The 22,407-nt window shown below is 37.2% G+C and overlaps 9 non-coding genes across 9 annotated transcripts; all 9 read left to right on the top strand.

Annotated features, from left to right (window-relative positions):
* Nucleotides 1-87: 87 nt before the first annotated feature.
* On the top strand, nucleotides 88-159 carry TRNAD-GUC (transfer RNA aspartic acid (anticodon GUC)). The gene has a single exon. It is a non-coding gene; the product is annotated as a tRNA-Asp (tRNA).
* A 1,700-nt stretch (nucleotides 160-1,859) lies between these two features.
* TRNAD-GUC (transfer RNA aspartic acid (anticodon GUC)) lies at nucleotides 1,860-1,931 on the top strand. Its single transcript has one exon. It is a non-coding gene; the product is annotated as a tRNA-Asp (tRNA).
* A 4,394-nt stretch (nucleotides 1,932-6,325) lies between these two features.
* Nucleotides 6,326-6,397, top strand: TRNAD-GUC (transfer RNA aspartic acid (anticodon GUC)). The gene has a single exon. It is a non-coding gene; the product is annotated as a tRNA-Asp (tRNA).
* A 736-nt stretch (nucleotides 6,398-7,133) lies between these two features.
* On the top strand, nucleotides 7,134-7,205 carry TRNAD-GUC (transfer RNA aspartic acid (anticodon GUC)). The gene has a single exon. It is a non-coding gene; the product is annotated as a tRNA-Asp (tRNA).
* Nucleotides 7,206-8,677: 1,472 nt separating this feature from the next.
* Nucleotides 8,678-8,749, top strand: TRNAD-GUC (transfer RNA aspartic acid (anticodon GUC)). The gene has a single exon. It is a non-coding gene; the product is annotated as a tRNA-Asp (tRNA).
* A 2,163-nt stretch (nucleotides 8,750-10,912) lies between these two features.
* On the top strand, nucleotides 10,913-10,984 carry TRNAD-GUC (transfer RNA aspartic acid (anticodon GUC)). The gene has a single exon. It is a non-coding gene; the product is annotated as a tRNA-Asp (tRNA).
* A 6,019-nt stretch (nucleotides 10,985-17,003) lies between these two features.
* Nucleotides 17,004-17,075, top strand: TRNAD-GUC (transfer RNA aspartic acid (anticodon GUC)). Its single transcript has one exon. It is a non-coding gene; the product is annotated as a tRNA-Asp (tRNA).
* Nucleotides 17,076-19,231: 2,156 nt separating this feature from the next.
* Nucleotides 19,232-19,303, top strand: TRNAD-GUC (transfer RNA aspartic acid (anticodon GUC)). The gene has a single exon. It is a non-coding gene; the product is annotated as a tRNA-Asp (tRNA).
* Nucleotides 19,304-21,460: 2,157 nt separating this feature from the next.
* Nucleotides 21,461-21,532, top strand: TRNAD-GUC (transfer RNA aspartic acid (anticodon GUC)). The gene has a single exon. It is a non-coding gene; the product is annotated as a tRNA-Asp (tRNA).
* The last annotated feature ends 875 nt before the right edge of the window (nucleotides 21,533-22,407 follow it).

Raw genomic sequence — 22,407 nt, 5'->3', positions numbered from 1 at the left:
TTTATGTGATTTATACTTCTTCCTGTTTCCTCCGAGTAATCTGAATAACCTAGTGATTAAAAACAACGCTTGACACGTTGTTATCGGTCCTCGGTAGTATAGTGGTGAATATCCCCGCCTGTCACGCGGGAGACCGGGGTTCGATTCCCCGCCGGGGAGTACGTGAATTTTCTTATACCCTTCATTTTAGAAGAAAATCGATTGAAACATATGTTTCTTGAAATTAAGTTCTTCGATGTTCACTGATAACATTGACTATTCGTGTCAAGAAATGGTTATCGAACACTGCTGTTTTGTTAAAGTATTTTATGTTATGAGTAAAAGTATTTAGAGTTCACTGTTTTTTTTTTAATGAGAAAGAATATATTTCACTCGTTCAATGTCCCATACGATATTGGTGTCCCTAACGTTCAGCAACACTCTTTATCTGTGAAGTACGTAATAAGATTGATGAGCGTACATGTCATTCGTGCATTCTTTCTTGTCTTCCTCTGTGGACAGCTTTTGTAGAATTTACGAAAACAAACGTTTCACTACTGTCGCATTGCCTATAGCAATCGATGGTTTGGGGAATTTATAAAATTAAGTGTGTTTTTTTTTTCTCTTTACCTCTTTCTTTGTGAACCTGACGATGACCGAAGAAGGTCGAAACGTTGTTCGCTCTCCTATGTAAAATATTTTCCCGACCCAAACGAGCCGTTTTTGCATATAAAGTTGTTACTGATGTTTTTAATAATACCTTTAATATGGCTAATAGGGCCCGGCATGGCCAAGCGTGATAAGGCGTGCGACTCGTAATCTGAGGGTCGCAGGTTCGCATTCCCTTCGCGTCAATCATGCTCGCTTTTTCAGCCGTGAAGGCGTTATAACGTGACGGTCAATCCCACTATTCCTTCGTAAAAGAGTAGCCCAAGATTTCGCGGTGGGTGGTGATGACTAGCTGCCTTCCCTCTTGTCTTACAGTGCTAAATTATGGACGGCTAGCACAGATAGCCCTCGAGTAGTTTTGTGCGAAATTCACATAGAAACAAACGAACATATGGCTAATTTTGTAATCATGTGTATAAGAGTATTCGAAATTTTAATCAGTCATATAAATCGTAAAAAGATTTTAAATGTTTCATTACGTGAAAAAATATAAGATCGATTTAAATAAACAAAAATAATAAATGTTCAACTGTACGTGATGGACGTCGAAGAAGATTTCTTTGACGACCGCCCTTGAAAAGACGTTTTTGCATAGGTATCGATAGAAAAATGTACGCGAGGGTGAAAAGGAAGCGAAAAGGGTCGAATGTGCCTCCGTTGAAGAGAGCTAGAAAAACAAATTCTAATCGATAATCTTTTCTTGAAAACTATAATGATTCCAATGGAAATTTCAAGTGGAAATTGTGGTTTGATTTAGATGTTGGTCATAGAGCGCATGATTCTTATATATATATGTAAGTTTGTATAAGAAGTCTTGGGATGGTGGAAAATACTAGTGATCGAGAGACTTTCGAAGCATATAGAAAGTATTGTGGAACGTAAACACTAGAATCAGTTTATAATTAGGTGAGCTGGTAGAGTGCTAGTCATTAACCGAAGCCTCTCTTTGATTTTATACGATCGACATTCCGAGAAACTTCACAAATCACTTTATCTGTAGGTTATTTGTAAAGGCATTGATGTGTAATTTCGTGAAAGTTTAAAAGGAAACGAAGCACTACTAGGTAATATAGTAAGGCAATTGAAATGACATGGTCGAGTCGATATAAAGAGGTATTTTTACGTTTATGTGATTTATACTTCTTCCTGTTTCCTCCGAGTAATCTAAATAACCTAGTGATTAAAAACAACGCTTGAGACGTTGTTATCGGTCCTCGGTAGTATAGTGGTGAGTATCCCCGCCTGTCACGCGGGAGATCGGGGTTCGATTCCCCGCCGGGGAGTACGTGAATTTTCTTATACCCTTCATTTTAGAAGAAAATCGATTGAAACATATGTTTCTTGAAATTAAGTTCTTCGATGTTCACTAATAACATCGTCTATTCGTGTCAAGAAATGGTTATCGAACACTGGTGTTTTTGTTAAAGTATTTTATGTTATGAGTAAAAGTATTTAGAGTTCACTTTTTTTTTTTTTTTTGTAGTGAGAAAGAATGTATTTCACTCGTTCAATGTCCCATACGATATTGGTGTCCCTAACGTTCAGCAACACTCTTTATCTGTGAAGTACGTAATAAGATTGATGAGCGTACATGTCATTCGTGCATTCTTTCTTGTCTTCCTCTGTGGAAAGCTTTTGTAGAATTTACGAAAACAAACGTTTCACTACTGTCGCATTGCCTAATAGCAATCGATGGTTTGGGGAATTTATAAAATTAAGTGTGTGTTTTTTTTTCGTTTAATGTGTTCCTAAATGTTATAAAGTAGTTGTTGAGGTCTATACCATGTAAAACTACACTGACAAACACCACACCAACATTATTTATAAAATACAATTTGATAACTGCCACGACTTCTGTATTGGAGAAACAAGTAGAAAAATGGAAACCAGATTCAAAGAACATAAAAAGTCACCTTCACACGTTTTCGAACACTGCAAGTCCAATAAACACAACATAACCATAGAAAACACTCAAATACTAAATAGAGAAACAAACATAAACAAACGCAAAATTAAAGAAGCCTTACTTATACAACAACTTAAACCCGAAATAAACCAATATAAAGGAACGCCTTTATACCTATATTAATATAATAAAATAAATAATATTATATATTCAAACATCTAATACCGCCCTCTACATTTCGACACACAGTTACACAACCCCTTTCAAACATGTGGTCAGCTTCCGGTCAGTTACCTCTTTCTTTGTGAACCTGACGATGACCGAAGAAGGTCGAAACGTTGTTCGCTCTCCTATGTAAAATATTTTCCCGACCCAAACGAGCCGTTTTTGCATATAAAGTTGTTACTGATGTTTTTAATAATACCTTTAATATGGCTAATAGGGCCCGGCATGGCCAAGCGTGATAAGGCGTGCGACTCGTAATCTGAGGGTCGCGGGTTCGCATTCCCTTCGCGTCAATCATGCTCGCTTTTTCAGCCGTGAAGGCGTTATAACGTGACGGTCAATCCCACTATTCCTTCGTAAAAGAGTAGCCCAAGATTTCGCGGTGGGTGGTGATGACTAGCTGCCTTCCCTCTTGTCTTACAGTGCTAAATTATGGACGGCTAGCACAGATAGCCCTCGAGTAGTTTTGTGCGAAATTCACATAGAAACAAACGAACATATGGCTAATTTTGTAATCATGTGTATAAGAGTATTCGAAATTTTAATCAGTCATATAAATCGTAAAAAGATTTTAAATGTTTCATTACGTGAAAAGATATAAGATCGATTTAAATAAACAAAAATAATAAATGTTCAACTGTACGTGATGGACGTCGAAGAAGATTTCTTTGACGACCGCCCTTGAAAAGACGTTTTTTGCATAGGTATCGATAGAAAAATGTACGCGAGGGTGAAAAGGAAGCGAAAAGGGTCGAATGTGCCTCCGTTGAAGAGAGCTAGAAAACAAATTCTAATCGATAATCTTTTCTTGAAAACTATAATGATTCCAATGGAAATTTCAAGTGGAAATTGTGGTTTGATTTAGATGTTGGTCATAGAGCGCATGATTCTTATATATATGTAAGTTTGTATAAGAAGTCTTGGGATGGTGGAAAATACTAGTGATCGAGAGACTTTCGAAGCATATAGAAAGTATTGTGGAACGTAAACACTAGAATCAGTTTATAATTAGGTGAGCTGGTAGAGTGCTAGTCATTAACCGAAGCCTCTCTTTGATTTTATACGATCGACATTCCGAGAAACTTCACAAATCACTTTATCTGTAGGTTATTTGTAAAGGCATTGATGTGTAATTTCGTGAAAGTTTAAAAGGAAACGAAGCACTACTAGGTAATATAGTAAGGCAATTGAAATGACATGGTCGAGTCGATATAAAGAGGTATTTTTACGTTTATGTGATTTATACTTCTTCCTGTTTCCTCCGAGTAATCTAAATAACCTAGTGATTAAAAACAACGCTTGAGACGTTGTTATCGGTCCTCGGTAGTATAGTGGTGAGTATCCCCGCCTGTCACGCGGGAGATCGGGTTCGATTCCCCGCCGGGGAGTACGTGAATTTTCTTATACCGTTCATTTCAGAAGAAAATCGATTGAAACACATGTTTCTTGAAATTAAGTTCTTCGATGTTCACTAATAACATCGTCTATTCGTGTCAAGAAATGGTTATCGAACACTGGTGTTTTTGTTAAAGTATTTTATGTTATGAGTAAAAGTATTTAGAGTTCACTTTTTTTTTTTTTTTAGTGAGAAAGAATGTATTTCACTCGTTCAATGTCCCATACGATATTGGTGTCCCTAACGTTCAGCAACACTCTTTATCTGTGAAGTACGTAATAAGATTGATGAGCGTACATGTCATTCGTGCATTCTTTCTTGTCTTCCTCTGTGGAAAGCTTTTGTAGAATTTACGAAAACAAACGTTTCACTACTGTCGCATTGCCTAATAGCAATCGATGGTTTGGGAATTTATAAAATTAAGTGTGTGTTTTTTTTCGTTTAATGTGTTCCTAAATGTTATAAAGTAGTTGTTGAGGTCTATACTATGTAAAACTACACTGACAAACACCACACCAACATTATTTATAAAATACAATTTGATAACTGCCACGACTTCTGTATTGAGAAACAAGTAGAAAATGGAAACCAGATTCAAAGAACATAAAAAGTCACCTTCCCACGTTTTCGAACACTGCAAGTCCAATAAACACAACATAACCATAGAAAACACTCAAATACTAAATAGAGAAACAAACATAAACAAACGCAAAATTAAAGAAGCCTTACTTATACAACAACTTAAACCCGAAATAAACCAATATAAAGGAACGCCTTTATACCTATATTAATATAATAAAATAAATAATATTATATATTCAAACATCTAATACCGCCCTCTACATTTCGACACACAGTTACACAACCCCTTTCAAACATGTGGTCAGCTTCCGGTCAGTTACCTCTTTCTTTGTGAACCTGACGATGACCGAAGAAGGTCGAAACGTTGTTCGCTCTTCTATGTAAAATATTTTCCCAACCCAAACGAGCCGTTTTTGCATATAAAGTTGTTACTGATGTTTTTAATAATACCTTTAATATGGCTAATAGGGCCCGGCATGGCCAAGCGTGATAAGGCGTGCGACTCGTAATCTGAGAGTCGCGGGTTCGCATTCCCTTCGCGTCAATCATGCTCGCTTTTTCAGCCGTGAAGGCGTTATAATGTAACGGTCAATCCCACTATTCCTTCGTAAAAGAGTAGCCCAAGATTTCGCGGTGGGTGGTGATGACTAGCGGCCTTCCCTCTTGTCCCACAGTGCTAAATTATGGACGGCTAGCACAGATAGCCCTCGAGTAGTTTTGTGCGAAATTCACATAGAAACAAACGAACATATGGCTAATTTTGTAATCATGTGTATAAGAGTATTCGAAATTTTAATCAGTCATATAAATCGTAAAAAGATGTTAAATGTTTCATTACGTGAAAAGATATAAGATCGATTTAAATAAACAAAAATAATAAATGTTCAACTGTACGTGATGGACGTCGAAGAAGATTTCTTTGACGACCGCCCTTGAAAAGACGTTTTTGCATAGGTATCGATAGAAAAATGTACGCGAGGGTGAAAAGGAAGCGAAAAGGGTCGAATGTGCCTCCGTTGAAGAGAGCTAGAAAAACAAATTCTAATCGATAATCTTTTCTTGAAAACTATAATGATTCCAATGGAAATTTCAAGTGGAAATTGTGGTTTGATTTAGATGTTGGTCATAGAGCGCATGATTCTTATATATATGTAAGTTTGTATAAGAAGTCTTGGGATGGTGGAAAATACTAGTGATCGAGAGACTTTCGAAGCATATAGAAAGTATTGTGGAACGTAAACACTAGAATCAGTTTATAATTAGGTGAGCTGGTAGAGTGCTAGTCATTAACCGAAGCCTCTCTTTGATTTTATACGATCGACATTCCGAGAAACTTCACAAATGACTTTATCTGTAGGTTATTTGTAAAGGCATTGATGTGTAATTTCGTCGAAGTTTAAAGTGAAACGAAGCACTACTAGGTAATATAGTAAGGCAATTGAAATGACATGGTCGAGTCGATATAAAGAGGTATTTTTACGTTTATGTGATTTATACTTCTTCCTGTTTCCTCCGAGTAATCTGAATAATCTAGTGATTAAAAACAAAGCTTGACACGTTGTTATCGGTCCTCGGTAGTATAGTGGTGAGTATCCCCGCCTGTCACGCGGGAGACCGGGGTTCGATTCCCCGCCGGGGAGTACGTCAATTTTCTTATACGCTTCATTTTAGAAGAAAATCGATTGAAACATATGTTTCTTGAAATTAAGTCGTCGAAGAAGATTTCTTTGACGACCGCCCTTGAAAAGAAGTTTTTGCATAGGTATCGATAGAAAAATGTACGCGAGGGTGAAAAGGAAGCGAAAAGGGTCGAATGTGCCTCCGTTGAAGAGAGCTAGAAAAACAAATTCTAATCGATTATCTTTTCTTGAAAACTATAATGATTCCAATGGAAATTTCAAGTGGAAATTGTGGTTTGATTTAGATGTTGGTCATAGAGCGCATGATTCTTATATATATGTAAGTTTGTATAAGAAGTCTTGGGATGGTGGAAAATACTAGTGATCGAGAGACTTTCGAAGCATATAGAAAGTATTGTGGAACGTAAACACTAGAATCAGTTTATAATTAGGTGAGCTGGTAGAGTGCTAGTCATTAACCGAAGCCTCTCTTTGATTTTATACGATCGACATTCCGAGAAACTTCACAAATCACTTTATCTGTAGGTTATTTGTAAAGGCATTGATGTGTAATTTCGTGAAAGTTTAAAAGGAAACGAAGCACTACTAGGTAATATAGTAAGGCAATTGAAATGACATGGTCGAGTCGATATAAAGAGGTATTTTTACGTTTATGTGATTTATACTTCTTCCTGTTTCCTCCGAGTAATCTAAATAACATAATGATTAAAAACAACGCTTGAGACGTTGTTATCGGTCCTCGGTAGTATAGTGGTGAGTATCCCCGCCTGTCACGCGGGAGATCGGGGTTCGATTCCCCGCCGGGGAGTACGTGAATTTTCTTATACCCTTCATTTCAGAAGAAAATCGATTGAAACACATGTTTCTTGAAATTAAGTTCTTCGATGTTCACTAATAACATCGTCTATTCGTGTCAAGAAATGGTTATCGAACACTGGTGTTTTTGTTAAAGTATTTTATGTTATGAGTAAAAGTATTTAGAGTTCACTTTTTTTTTTTTTTTGATTCACAATACGCAGATGACATCGCAATCTGGAGCACCTCCAGAAACCCAGTAATGGCCATGTCTCGCGTACAAGAATCACTAAACAACGTCTCAACATGGAGCAACAAGTGGAGGGTCGTGTTAAATCCGACAAAAACACAAGCAATCACCTTCTATAGAAAACTAAAAAGCAAAGAAAAAATCTAGAAAAAATAAATCTATCACTTGGAAACACAACCATTAACATGAGCAAAAAACATCACATTCCTTGGCGTCACTTTCGACACAAAACTAACATGGAAAAACACATAAACAATATACACTCATCAATAAGAAAAAAAGGATTTCATATCTAAAGACTATAACTGGTAAACAATCAAAATGCGCACCGAACACCATTATACAAATATATAGGCTTACATCCGTCCACTAATAGAGTACGGATGTCAAGTAACATACAACATGTCAAACAACACACTCCAAAAAAATCCAAGTGCAACAAAACAAAATATTAAAATCCGCATTCAGTTTACCATCTTTTACACCAACAAATTATCTACACCAAATTAGTAATTTACCAACTATAAAAGATAGAATAACAGAACTTTCTCTGAAATATTATCGAAAAGCAGAAAACAGAAACAAACTAACGGCATCACTACACAAATTATCAAGTGCACCAACAAAATACATATCACCATACAACATATTTCAAGAATCACAATCCACTCAACAAAGAGTCTAAATACATAAAAACTATGTTATTAACATGAATTTTTTTTTTTTCAGGTACAGGGCACGACAGGCAAAACTTTCGGCGCCTGTCGTGTGAAAGTGGGTTTCTCGGGGTACTCCCGTTTCCCCACATCAAAATCTTCAGGCATTGGATTTCTAAATCCCAGCCCAGGCAACCTTTTTGCCAGACCCAGAATCGGGCCGTTTGATTTGATCTGAACTTGAATGAATTACATTCATGTTCACATCTACCCAACTTTTTCTTTTCGAGACAGGTCCCGACCTTTCCTTCTTTCCACTGCTACCTTCCCTCCACCCAAAAGACCATTTAGTGAGACATTCCCCACCCAAAAAAGTCAAGAATAATAACGATAATTAATTTATTAAAATAATAATAAAAAAAAAACCCACCACTTAATCCTAATAACAATCCACGAAAGGGGACGAAGAGGAACTACAAAGTTCCTGAACACCTCAGTTGGAGAGAGAAACTCTTCGATTTTTTCTCTCTCTAAACTGAACCCTGCCACGTTAGTTTAGTTTAGTTTAGTTGTTATCGGTCCTCGGTAGTATAGTGGTGAGTATCCCCGCCTGTCACGCGGGAGACCGGGGTTCGATTCCCCGCCGGGGAGTACGTGAATTTTCTTATACCCTTCATTTCAGAAGAAAATCGATTGAAACACATGTTTCTTGAAATTAAGTTCTTCGATGTTCACTAATAACATCGTCTATTCGTGTCAAGAAATGGTTATCGAACACTGGTGTTTTTGTTAAAGTATTTTATGTTATGAGTAAAAGTATTTAGAGTTCACTTTTTTTTTTTTTTTTAGTGAGAAAGAATGTATTTCACTCGTTCAATGTCCCATACGATATTGGTGTCCCTAACGTTCAGCAACACTCTTTTTCTGTGAAGTACGTAATAAGATTGATGAGCGTACATGTCTTTCGTGCATTCTTTCTTGTCTTCCTCTGTGGAAAGCTTTTGTAGAATTTACGAAAACAAACGTTTCACTACTGTCGCATTGCCTAATAGCAATCGATGGTTTGGGGAATTTATAAAATTAAGTGTGTGTTTTTTTTTCGTTTAATGTGTTCCTAAATGTTATAAAGTAGTTGTTGAGGTCTATACTATGTAAAAACTACACTGACAAACACCACACCAACATTATTTATAAAATACAATTTGATAACTGCCACGACTTCTGTATTGGAGAAACAAGTAGAAAAATGGAAACCAGATTCAAAGAACATAAAAAGTCACCTTCACACGTTTTCGAACACTGCAAGTCCAATAAACACAACATAACCATAGAAAACACTCAAATACTAAATAGAGAAACAAACATAAACAAACGCAAAATTAAAGAAGCCTTACTTATACAACAACTTAAACCCGAAATAAACCAATATAAAGGAACGCCTTTATACCTATATTAATATAATAAAATAAATAATATTATATATTCAAACATCTAATACCGCCCTCTACATTTCGACACACAGTTACACAACCCCTTTCAAACATGTGGTCAGCTTCCGGTCAGTTACCTCTTTCTTTGTGAACCTGACGATGACCGAAGAAGGTCGAAACGTTGTTCGCTCTCCTATGTAAAATATTTTCCCGACCCAAACGAGCCGTTTTTGCATATAAAGTTGTTACTGATGTTTTTTAATAATACCTTTAATATGGCTAATAGGGCCCGGCATGGCCAAGCGTGATGAGGCGTGCGACTCGTAATCTGAGGGTCGCGGGTTCGCATTCCCTTCGCGTCAATCATGCTCGCTTTTTCAGCCGTGAAGGCGTTATAATGTGACGGTCAATCCCACTATTCCTTCGTAAAGAGTAGCCCAAGATTTCGCGGTGGGTGGTGATGACTAGCTGCCTTCCCTCTTGTCTTACAGTGCTAAATTATGGACGGCTAGCACAGATAGCCCTCGAGTAGTTTTGTGCGAAATTCACATAGAAACAAACGAACATATGGCTAATTTTGTAATCATGTGTATAAGAGTATTCGAAATTTTAATCAGTCATATAAATCGTAAAAAGATTTTAAATGTTTCATTACGTGAAAAATATAAGATCGATTTAAATAAACAAAAATAATAAATGTTCAACTGTACGTGATGGACGTCGAAGAAGATTTCTTTGACGACCGCCCTTGAAAAGACGTTTTTGCATAGGTATCGATAGAAAAATGTACGCGAGGGTGAAAAGGAAGCGAAAAGGGTCGAATGTGCCTCCGTTGAAGAGAGCTAGAAAAACAAATTCTAATCGATAATCTTTTCTTGAAAACTATAATGATTCCAATGGAAATTTCAAGTGGAAATTGTGGTTTGATTTAGATGTTGGTCATAGAGCGCATGATGCTTATATATATGTAAGTTTGTATAAGAAGTCTTGGGATGGTGGAAAATACTAGTGATCGAGAGACTTTCGAAGCATATAGAAAGTATTGTGGAACGTAAACACTAGAATCAGTTTATAATTAGGTGAGCTGGTAGAGTGCTAGTCATTAACCGAAGCCTCTCTTTGATTTTATACGATCGACATTCCGAGAAACTTCACAAATCACTTTATCTGTAGGTTATTTGTAAAGGCATTGATGTGTAATTTCGTCAAAGTTTAAAAGGAAACGAAGCACTACTAGGTAATATAGTAAGGCAATTGAAATGACATGGTCGAGTCGATATAAAGAGGTATTTTTACGTTTATGTGATTTATACTTCTTCCTGTTTCCTCCGAGTAATCTGAATAACCTAGTGATTAAAAACAACGCTTGACACGTTGTTATCGGTCCTCGGTAGTATAGTGGTGAGTATCCCCGCCTGTCACGCGGGAGACCGGGGTTCGATTCCCCGCCGGGGAGTACGTGAATTTTCTTATACCCTTCATTTTAGAAGAAAATCGATTGAAACATATGTTTCTTGAAATTAAGTTCTACGATGTTCACTAATAACATCGTCTATTCGTGTCAAGAAATGGTTATCGAACACTGGTGTTTTTGTTAAAGTATTTTATGTTATGAGTAAAAGTATTTAGAGTTCACTTTTTTTTTTTTTTTAGTGAGAAAGAATGTATTTCACTCGTTCAATGTCCCATACGATATTGGTGTCCCTAACGTTCAGCAACACTCTTTTTCTGTGAAGTACGTAATAAGATTGATGAGCGTACATGTCTTTCGTGCATTCTTTCTTGTCTTCCTCTGTGGAAAGCTTTTGTAGAATTTACGAAAACAAACGTTTCACTACTGTCGCATTGCCTAATAGCAATCGATGGTTTGGGGAATTTATAAAATTAAGTGTGTTTTTTTTTCGTTTAATGTGTTCCTAAATGTTATAAAGTAGTTGTTGAGGTCTATACTATGTAAAAACTACACTGACAAACACCACACCAACATTATTTATAAAATACAATTTGATAACTGCCACGACTTCTGTATTGAGAAACAAGTAGAAAAATGGAAACCAGATTCAAAGAACATAAAAAGTCACCTTCACACGTTTTCGAACACTGCAAGTCCAATAAACACAACATAACCATAGAAAACACTCAAATACTAAATAGAGAAACAAACATAAACAAACGCAAAATTAAAGAAGCCTTACTTATACAACAACTTAAACCCGAAATAAACCAATATAAAGGAACGCCTTTATACCTATATTAATATAATAAAATAAATAATATTATATATTCAAACATCTAATACCGCCCTCTACATTTCGACACACAGTTACACAACCCCTTTCAAACATGTGGTCAGCTTCCGGTCAGTTACCTCTTTCTTTGTGAACCTGACGATGACCGAAGAAGGTCGAAACGTTGTTCGCTCTCCTATGTAAAATATTTTCCCGACCCAAACGAGCCGTTTTTGCATATAAAGTTGTTACTGATGTTTTAATAATACCTTTAATATGGCTAATAGGCCCGGCATGGCCAAGCGTGATGAGGCGTGCGACTCGTAATCTGAGGGTCGCGGGTTCGCATTCCCTTCGCGTCAATCATGCTCGCTTTTTCAGCCGTGAAGGCGTTATAATGTGACGGTCAATCCCACTATTCCTTTTTGCATAGGTATCGATAGAAAAATGTACGCGAGGGTGAAAAGGAAGCGAAAAGGGTCGAATGTGCCTCCGTTGAAGAGAGCTAGAGAAAACAAATTCTAATCGATAATCTTTTCTTGAAAACTATAATGATTCCAATGGAAATTTCAAGTGGAAATTGTGGTTTGATTTAGATGTTGGTCATAGAGCGCATGATGCTTATATATATGTAAGTTTGTATAAGAAGTCTTGGGATGGTGGAAAATACTAGTGATCGAGAGACTTTCGAAGCATATAGAAAGTATTGTGGAACGTAAACACTAGAATCAGTTTATAATTAGGTGAGCTGGTAGAGTGCTAGTCATTAACCGAAGCCTCTCTTTGATTTTATACGATCGACATTCCGAGAAACTTCACAAATCACTTTATCTGTAGGTTATTTGTAAAGGCATTGATGTGTAATTTCGTCAAAGTTTAAAGTGAAACAAAGCACTACTAGGTAATATAGTAAGGCAATTGAAATGACATGGTCGAGTCGATATAAAGAGGTATTTTTACGTTTATGTGATTTATACTTCTTCCTGTTTCCTCCGAGTAATCTAAATAACCTAGTGATTAAAAACAACGCTTGACACTTTGTTATCGGTTTGCTCATATTTTGGCCCACTGGCCCAAGGATGCCTTCGGTGTTCAAGCCACTATCGCAACACCAAAAACAAACACACCAAAACTAACAGTCATAATCAGAGGTGTCGATTTCGACATTGAAGATCATGAAATCACTGAAGAATTAACAACTCAAGGCTTTGACATTGCATCATCGAACAGAATCATCTCATTCAGAACGAAACAAAAAACGCCACTGATCAAGGTAACCGTCAACAAAAGACGATCAAGAAAAATTATTAAAAACGGTTGCTTTTATTTTTCAAAAGACACACGACCGAACCGGAAAAGACACACGACCGAACCGGAAAAGACACACCAAAAACCAATAATCCAATGCTACAAATGTCAACGGTTCGGACACACAAAAACTAATTGTATGGCCAAGGATAGATGTGTCAGATGTGGCGGATCTCACGAGGTCGCTCAGTGTCCTAACGAGCGTAACCAAGTTAGATGCGCCAACTGTCAGGGCCCCCACGCAGCCAGTTGCAAAGGCTGCCCCAAATACACCCAAATACGTAACAGATTCCTTTTCAAAACCACGAACAACAATAATCAAACCCACGGCTACCAAAACAACACCAAACAACCTTTACTACCAACTCCAACTGACTCGCAAACCAAACACGCTCAACCTCAACCAACACGTACTTACGCGGACGTAACACGCCCAAAAACAACACAAGCATTTAACCCAACAGATTTCACCACAAACTCGCTAGCAATGCTGATAGAATTGAGTGATCTCCTTTCATTCGAATCGAGGCACGAGTCACTCAAGGCTGTTTGCAGCCTTGCAAGTCATTATTTTAACCTCCCTCACCTGAAACCACACCATCTTTCACTCAAAATTCACGCGAGGGAAATAAAACAACACAATGATACAACACATTAAAATCTTACACATCAACTGCCAAGGAAATCTTAAAGACAAAAGGATAGAACTATACAACATAAACAAACATATAAACGCCAACATAATCATCATTTCAGAAACACTTTGCACAGAGAAACAAAACACCACAATCCCCGGATTCATCTCACACAACATACCTCACTCAGAAAACAACAGAGGTATAATAACTTACTTTAGTACAAAAATATCGCATCTAATCTCGATAGAAGATTCATTTAAATCTGACATTAATGAGACCATCTTTTGTAATATACACTTTAACAACCGGATAACTATTCCGATTCTAGCCATATATTGCTCACCAACCAAAAATATCGACATTAAATTCCTTCAAAAATGTGTTAATCGAAAACCCAAACCAATTATTATTGGAGACTTTAATTCAACGCACACAGAATTAAGGGGTAACAGAGACACACGCAGAGGCTCCTGCATAAAAAATTTTATTTCTAGCAATGAAATGCACTTAATTAATGACAATACACCTACACACTTCTCAGCCGCTAACGGCTCATATGATGTACTCGATTTCATCATCGCACCCAAGGACATGGTTAATAGAATATCTAACTTTAAAGTGCATGATGAAATCACCAGTGACCACTTCCCCGTGTCATGTATGATTCATCCGCGCCACCCGGCTGTGGCGTACGTGACTCCTTCCGCATACACCTGCACTGAAACAGACTGGCTCACTTTTAATGCCTCTCTGCACTCATACCTACCCCACCCAATCGAACATGTAAACAACAAAACAGAACTAGACAAATATGTTGATCAAATTACAGAAGCCATAAAGAAAGCCACAAGAAACACAATTCCTAAATCAAAAAAGAAAACAATCACTTATTCAATGGACTCTAACACCAGAAATTCACGCACTAATAATCAAACGCAGACAAGTACGACGAATACACTACATCACACGTGATCCACACATTAAAACAGAAATCAATAGAACAAATACAAAAATTAAACAAGAAATTAAAAAAGTCAGAGAAAACAATTGGCATAACTTCTGCAAGAACTTAGAAAAAACCAAGAAAAATCCAAAAGAATTCTGGAAAAAATTCAAGAGTATTGCGTCAGACAAAAACACAAATCACATGTTACAACACATCACACACAACAATAAAATCGCAAGGACGGACGAAGAGAAAGCTGACTTATTAGCTGACTATTACAAATCCGCTTTTAGCGATTTAAACTCAGTAGATTTCGACACACAACACCAACACCATGTCAACAACTACATAAATGCAAACCAAGCTTCATTCTCACCAGGATTTCCCGGAGAGACACTAGAAGCATACTCAAATTCAATCAATAGAAAAATAACCATAACCGAACTAAAGATTAATATCAAAAACTTGAAGAACACTTCCCCCGGACATGACCAAATACCAAATATTATTCTCAAAATAAGTTCCACTCTCTTACTACAACACCTCACAAAAGCCATCATAACAACGATCCCCAAGAAACAAACTAACAGAACAAATCCAGATAATTTCCGCCCCATCAGTCTGTTAAGCTGTCTTGGCAAACTGATGGAGAGAATTATCTCCAACCGTCTCCTCCATTTTTGCGAATCAAACAACATCCTTCCAGAATCTCAAAATGCCTCCAGAAAAAATAGACAAACAACAGATCACTTCACACGACTCACCGAATCAATATACAAAGCTTACAACAACAATCAAGTAACCATCGGGGTATTCCTAGATGTCAAAAAAGCATTCGACAGCGTTTGGCACAATGCCATCATATACAAACTAAACCACCTACAAATAAATCCTACGATAGTCAAATGGATTTCAAATTTTTTAACCAATAGAACAGCACAAGTAAAAGTCAATAAAACCATATCCAAATTATTTAATATAACGGCAGGAGTGCCCCAAGGATCAGTCCTCTCTCCACTTCTTTACATAATTTTCGTCAGTGACATACCTTTTCCAAATCTAACATACACACACAATTCACAATACGCAGATGACATCGCAATCTGGAGCACCTCCAGAAACCCAGTAATGGCCATGTCTCGCGTACAAGAATCACTAAACAACGTCTCAACATGGAGCAACAAGTGGAGGGTCGTGTTAAATCCGACAAAAACACAAGCAATCACCTTCTATAGAAAACTAAAGAAGCAAAGAAAAATCTAGAAAAATAAATCTATCACTTGGAAACACAACCATTAACATGAGCAAAAACATCACATTCCTTGGCGTCACTTTCGACACAAAACTAACATGGAAAAACACATAAACAATATACACTCATCAATAAGAAAAAGGATTTCATATCTAAAGACTATAACTGGTAAACAATCAAAATGCGCACCGAACACCATTATACAAATATACAAGGCTTACATCCGTCCACTAATAGAGTACGGATGTCAAGTAACATACAACATGTCAAACAACACACTCCAAAAAATCCAAGTGCAACAAAACAAAATATTAAAATCCGCATTCAGTTTACCATCTTTTACACCAACAAATTATCTACACCAAATTAGTAATTTACCAACTATAAAAGATAGAATAACAGAACTTTCTCTGAAATATTATCGAAAAGCAGAAAACAGAAACAAACTAACGGCATCACTACACAAATTATCAAGTGCACCAACAAAATACATATCACCATACAACATATTTCAAGAATCACAATCCACTCAACAAAGAGTCTAAATACATAAAAACTATGTTATTAACATGAATTCCTTTTTTTTTTCAGGTACAGGGCACACGACAGGCAAAACTTTCGGCGCCTGTCGTGTGAAAGTGGGTTTTCTCGGGGTACTCCCGTTTCCCCCCACATCAAAATCTTCAGGCATTGGATTTCTAAATCCCAGCCCAGGCAACCTTTTTGCCAGACCCAGAATCGGGCCGTTTGATTTGATCTGAACTTGAATGAATTACATTCATGTTCACATCTACCCAACTTTTTCTTTTCGAGACAGGTCCCGACCTTTCCTTCTTTCCACTGCTACCTTTCCCTCCACCCAAAAGACCATTTAGTGAGACATTCCCCACCCAAAAAGTCAAGAATAATAACGATAATTAATTTATTAAAATAATAATAAAAAAAAAACCCACCACTTAATCCTAATAACAATCCACGAAAGGGGACGAAGAGGAACTACAAAGTTCCTGAACACCTCAGTTGGAGAGAGAACTCTTCTTCGATTTTCTCTCTCTAAACTGAACCCCTGCCACGTTAGTTTAGTTTAGTTTAGTTGTTATCGGTCCTCGGTAGTATAGTGGTGAGTATCCCCGCCTGTCACGCGGGAGACCGGGGTTCGATTCCCCGCCGGGGAGTACGTGAATTTTCTTATACCCTTCATTTTAGAAGAAAACCGATTGAAACATATGTTTCTTGAAATTAAGTTCTTCGATGTTCACTGATAACATCGTCTATTCGTGTCAAGAAATGGTTATCGAACACTGCTGTTTTTGTTAAAGTATTTTATGTTATGAGTAAAAGTATTTAGAGTTCACTGTTCTTTTTTTTAATGAGAAAGAATGTATTTCACTCGTTCAATGTCCCATACGATATTGGTGTCCCTAACGTTCAGCAACACTCTTTATCTGTGAAGTACGTAATAAGATTGATGAGCGTACATGTCATTCGTGCATTCTTTCTTGTCTTCCTCTGTGGAAAGCTTTTGGAGAATTTACGAAAACAAACGTTTCACTACTGTCGCATTGCCTAATAGCAATCGATGGTTTGGGAATTTATAAAATTAAGTGTGTGTTTTTTTTCGTTTAATGTGTTCCTAAATGTTATAAAGTAGTTGTTGAGGTCTATACTATGTAAAACTACACTGACAAACACCACACCAACATTATTTATAAAATACAATTTGATAACTGCCACGACTTCTGTATTGGAGAAACAAGTAGAAAAATGGAAACCAGATTCAAAGAACATAAAAAGTCACCTTCACACGTTTTCGAACACTGCAAGTCCAATAAACACAACATAACCATAGAAAACACTCAAATGCTAAATAGAGAAACAAACATAAACAAACGCAAAATTAAAGAAGCCTTACTTATACAACAACTTAAACCCGAAATAAACCAATATAAAGGAACGCCTTTATACCTATATTAATATAATAAAATAAATAATATTATATATTCAAACATCTAATACCGCCCTCTACATTTCGACACACAGTTACACAACCCCTTTCAAACATGTGGTCAGCTTCCGGTCAGTTACCTCTTTCTTTGTGAACCTGACGATGACCGAAGAAGGTCGAAACGTTGTTCGCTCTTCTATGTAAAATATTTTCCCGACCCAAACGAGCCGTTTTGCATATAAAGTTGTTACTGATGTTTTAATAATACCTTTAATATGGCTAATAGGGCCCGGCATGGCCAAGCGTGATAAGGCGTGCGACTCGTAATCTGAGGGTCGCGGGTTCGCATTCCCTTCGCGTCAATCATGCTCGCTTTTTCAGCCGTGAAGGCGTTATAATGTGACGGTCAATCCCACTATTCCTTCGTAAAAGAGTAGCCCAAGATTTCGCGGTGGGTGGTGATGACTAGCTGCCTTCCCTCTTGTCTTACAGTGCTAAATTATGGACGGCTAGCACAGATAGCCCTCGAGTAGTTTTGTGCGAAATTCACATAGAAACAAACGAACATATGGCTAATTTTGTAATCATGTGTATAAGAGTATTCGAAATTTTAATCAGTCATATAAATCGTAAAAAGATTTTAAATGTTTCATTACGTGAAAAAATATAAGATCGATTTAAATAAACAAAAATAATAAATGTTTAACTGTACGTGATGGACGTCGAAGAAGATTTTTTTGACGACCGCCCTTGAAAAGACGTTTTTGCATAGGTATCGATAGAAAAATGTACGCGAGGGTGAAAAGGAAGCGAAAAGGGTCGAATGTGCCTCCGTTGAAGAGAGCTAGAAAAACAAATTCTAATCGATAATCTTTTCCTGAAAACTATAATGATTCCAATGGAAATTTCAAGTGGAAATTGTGGTTTGATTTAGAAGTTCGTCATAGAGCGCATGATGCTTATATATATGTAAGTTTGTATAAGAAGTCTTGGGATTGTGGAAAATACTAGTGATCGAGAGACTTTCGAAGCATATAGAAACTATTGTGGAACGTAAACACTAGAATCAGTTTATAATTAGGTGAGCTGGTAGAGTGCTAGTCATCAACCGAAGCCTCTCTTTGATTTTATACGATCGACATTCCGAGAAACTTCACAAATGACTTTATCTGTAGGTTATTTGTAAAGGCATTGATGTGTAATTTCGTCGAAGTTTAAAGTGAAACGACGCACTACTAGGTAATATAGTAAGGCAATTGAAATGACATGGTCGAGTCGATATAAAGAGGTATTTTTACGTTTATGTGATTTATACTTCTTCCTGTTTCCTCCGAGTAATCTGAATAACCTAGTGATTAAAAACAACGCTTGAGAGGTTGTTATCGTTCCTCGGTAGTATAGTGGTGAGTATCCCCGCCTGTCACGCGGGAGACCGGGGTTCGATTCCCCGCCGGGGAGTACGTGAATTTTCTTATACCCTTCATTTTAGAAGAAAACCGATTGAAACATATGTTTCTTGAAATTAAGTTCTTCGATGTTCACTGATAACATCGTCTATTCGTGTCAAGAAATGGTTATCGAACACTGCTGTTTTTGTTAAAGTATTTTATGTTATGAGTAAAAGTATTTAGAGTTCACTGTTCTTTTTTTTAATGAGAAAGAATGTATTTCACTCGTTCAATGTCCCATACGATATTGGTGTCCCTAACGTTCAGCAACACTCTTTATCTGTGAAGTACGTAATAAGATTGATGAGCGTACATGTCATTCGTGCATTCTTTCTTGTCTTCCTCTGTGGAAAGCTTTTGTAGAATTTACGAAAACAAACGTTTCACTACTGTCGCATTGCCTAATAGCAATCGATGGTTTGGGGAATTTATAAAATTAAGTGTGTGTTTTTTTTCGTTTAATGTGTTCCTAAATGTTATAAAGTAGTTGTTGAGGTCTATACTATGTAAAACTACACTGACAAACACCACACCAACATTATTTATAAAATACAATTTGATAACTGCCACGACTTCTGTATTGGAGAAACAAGTAGAAAAATGGAAACCAGATTCAAAGAACATAAAAAGTCACCTTCACACGTTTTCGAACACTGCAAGTCCAATAAACACAACATAACCATAGAAAACACTCAAATACTAAATAGAGAAACAAACATAAACAAACGCAAAATTAAAGAAGCCTTACTTATACAACAACTTAAACCCGAAATAAACCAATATAAAGGAACGCCTTTATACCTATATTAATATAATAAAATAAATAATATTATATATTCAAACATCTAATACCGCCCTCTACATTTCGACACACAGTTACACAACCCCTTTCAAACATGTGGTCAGCTTCCGGTCAGTTACCTCTTTCTTTGTGAACCTGACGATGACCGAAGAAGGTCGAAACGTTGTTCGCTCTTCTATGTAAAATATTTTCCCGACCCAAACGAGCCGTTTTGCATATAAAGTTGTTACTGATGTTTTAATAATACCTTTAATATGGCTAATAGGGCCCGGCATGGCCAAGCGTGATAAGGCGTGCGACTCGTAATCTGAGGGTCGCGGGTTCGCATTCCCTTCGCGTCAATCATGCTCGCTTTTTCAGCCGTGAAGGCGTTATAATGTGACGGTCAATTCCACTATTCCTTCGTAAAAGAGTAGCCCAAGATTTCGCGGTGGGTGGTGATGACTAGCTGCCTTCCCTCTTGTCTTACAGTGCTAAATTATGGACGGCTAGCACAGATAGCCCTCGAGTAGTTTTGTGCGAAATTCACATAGAAACAAACGAACATATGGCTAATTTTGTAATCATGTGTATAAGAGTATTCGAAATTTTAATCAGTCATATAAATCGTAAAAAGATTTTAAATGTTTCATTACGTGAAAAAATATAAGATCGATTTAAATAAACAAAAATAATAAATGTTTAACTGTACGTGATGGACGTCGAAGAAGATTTTTTTGACGACCGCCCTTGAAAAGACGTTTTTGCATAGGTATCGATAGAAAAATGTACGCGAGGGTGAAAAGGAAGCGAAAAGGGTCGAATGTGCCTCCGTTGAAGAGAGCTAGAAAAACAAATTCTAATCGATAATCTTTTCTTGAAAACTATAATGATTCCAATGGAAATTTCAAGTGGAAATTGTGGTTTGATTTAGAAGTTCGTCATAGAGCGCATGATGCTTATATATATGTAAGTTTGTATAAGAAGTCTTGGGATTGTGGAAAATACTAGTGATCGAGAGACTTTCGAAGCATATAGAAACTATTGTGGAACGTAAACACTAGAATCAGTTTATAATTAGGTGAGCTGGTAGAGTGCTAGTCATTAACCGAAGCCTCTCTTTGATTTTATACGATCGACATTCCGAGAAACTTCACAAATGACTTTATCTGTAGGTTATTTGTAAAGGCATTGATGTGTAATTTCGTCGAAGTTTAAAGTGAAACGAAGCACTACTAGGTAATATAGTAAGGCAATTGAAATGACATGGTCGAGTCGATATAAAGAGGTATTTTTACGTTTATGTGATTTATACTTCTTCCTGTTTCCTCCGAGTAATCTGAATAACCTAGTGATTAAAAACAACGCTTGACACGTTGTTATCGATCATCGGTAGTATAGTGGTGAGTATCCCCGCCTGTCACGCGGGAGACCGGGGTTCGATTCCCCGCCGGGGAGTACGTGTATATTTTGGAAAGCGCCGGTTCTCGTCAACGAGTACAGACGTGTTTTTCGAGCTCCTCATTGCCTTAGTGTAAATTTAACAGCTAAGCCTAGTGAGTGTGTAGTTTTTTTTTTGTTTTTTTTTGCTAGATTTTGTATTTTTCAAGTTGTTTGACGATGTCTTCATCAACTAAGAAGGTCATGGAAGTTATGCGTCGTACAGTTTTTTTGTTGAAACGACTAATTCAAGCCATGGGGACGTTATCCATTCTGTTATTTCTACGTTTGGTGCAGCTTCGGTCACTGCTGTAGTTCCTCGCCCGGGTGGATATGAGGTAACTTTTGTTCTTCCCGACGATGTGGACCTGGCTATAGATGCTGGTCTAACTGTAAATGGTGTGCACTGTTCGGCTAATGGTGTCACTAAACGTACTATTACTGTGTCATTTATGGACGTACCCGAATATATCGACGATGATATTATACTAAATAAACTTAAAGATTATGATTGTGAGGTGAAAAGCCCTATTGTGTGGAAGAGGGACCAGGGCATATACTTAGGTATACGCCATGTTCGTGTGTGTTTTAGTGAGAAGTGTATCTCTTTGCCGTACGTAGTAAAAGTTTTTGATCCTTTGGGCAAGGCGGTAATGGTAAAAGTGAAGCATGATCGCCAGTCAAAAGTATGTAATTTATGTTTGGGGGCGGATCATCTATATCGAGATTGCCCCCCAGTTTATATGCCGACATTGTCATATGCAGGGACACGTCCGTCAACGTTGTCCCAAGCTTGTTGTTCCTCGAACTTCCTCTAGTGACGACGCTGAAGTGCCCACGCCTACTACTTCTCGTGACGCCGCTGAAGTAGACACGGCTGCTCCCTCTCGTGC

This window comes from Tachypleus tridentatus, chromosome 9 (assembly GCF_004210375.1).
Source record: "Tachypleus tridentatus isolate NWPU-2018 chromosome 9, ASM421037v1, whole genome shotgun sequence".
NCBI lineage: Eukaryota > Metazoa > Arthropoda > Merostomata > Xiphosura > Limulidae > Tachypleus > Tachypleus tridentatus.
This window is presented reverse-complemented; position numbering and strand designations above follow the sequence as displayed.